This window comes from Amphimedon queenslandica, unplaced genomic scaffold (assembly GCF_000090795.2).
Source record: "Amphimedon queenslandica unplaced genomic scaffold, v1.1 AMPQUscaffold_9025_Cont19036, whole genome shotgun sequence".
Lineage (NCBI taxonomy): Eukaryota > Metazoa > Porifera > Demospongiae > Haplosclerida > Niphatidae > Amphimedon > Amphimedon queenslandica.
Window position 1 is genome coordinate 1901 of NW_003550703.1, and position 1163 is coordinate 3063.

At 34.8% G+C, this 1163-nt stretch overlaps 1 long non-coding RNA gene across 1 annotated transcript; it reads right to left on the minus strand.

Moving 5' to 3' along the window:
* Positions 1-640: 640 nt before the first annotated feature.
* Positions 641-1163, minus strand: LOC109591064 (uncharacterized). The gene is made up of 3 exons (XR_002189643.1): positions 1096-1163; positions 988-1044; positions 641-936 (listed from the first exon to the last, which is right to left on the minus strand). It is a non-coding gene; the product is annotated as an uncharacterized LOC109591064 (long non-coding RNA).

The window sequence follows — 1163 nt, forward strand, 5'->3', positions numbered from 1 at the left end:
TTGCTAAACTAGGCGGTGATTGAGCTGAGCCACACCTTTATTCTAGCCACACCTTCAATTGCTGCAGCAGTAAGCTAGCTAAACAAAAAGTCAGCAACATTCTTTCCAAATATTTTTGAAAATTTGCTTCACTTTTGTTGTGCTACACTGATTGTGGCGAAGGCATGTGCTATAGCACACTCATTAACTACAGCTAACTGGTGAGGTAACCAGGCCTAAATACAGTCCGATAATTCAGGAGCCATGCAATATCACTGGAAATAATGACATCAAGACTATCACAATAGTTTATGATAAGAGCTTCTTTTTTAATAAGGGATTTTTAAAGCTAAGGAATGGGTTTTGTTATTCAGGTCATATACAAGTATAATCTTCAAAGAGGTGAAAAAAGCAGTTCAAGCAACCTAATAACTGGTGACACAGAGAATTTAACTTCATAGTTGTGTTTAGTAAACCAAGCTTCGTTACAAGTAACTTACACCACTTTCTATTGAGACAGGCATTTTGCATAATAGTACATTATGCTGATTGCTTCATGATCCAATGCTATGCAGCAAACAAAGAATGATTAAAATAACTACATCAATATTTTAGAAGCAGTAGCAAATTAAAATAAAAAATAGACACATAGCTTAAACAGCTATAAAACATTTTAAAAATACATTCATAGTCAAACAGCCGGTAATCCTTTTACTTTAGTTGCAATGTCAAACCTTTCAACATCTTCCAGTGCTGAGATGAGTGCACTACGAGTAGCAGTACCTGTCTCTAACCAGGCAATGATGATATCTTTACGTCTTGTCCGGATTTCATGAGGAGCATTAACCTTTATCTCTTGAATAATAGCATTGCTTAGTCCAAGATGGATACCAAACTCTTCCAGTTCAACCACAAGATCTTTTATTGCTTTTAATATAACAGAAGCATGCCTTTCATCTGTCAATAAATTATACTTAGAAGAGTTAAAGAGAAAATAGCATAGCTTACCAAGTACATCTGGCAATAAATTAGATGTTGGAGCTGATAAATTACAGCAGCAAAAATCTGTTATAAGAAAGAAATAATTTAAGTGAACAATTATTCAGTGCGCTTTACCTTTTAGCCAGCAACTCTTTTTCTCACTAATATCATTCAATGTAACAGTCGGTAGTCCACTCTCCTTA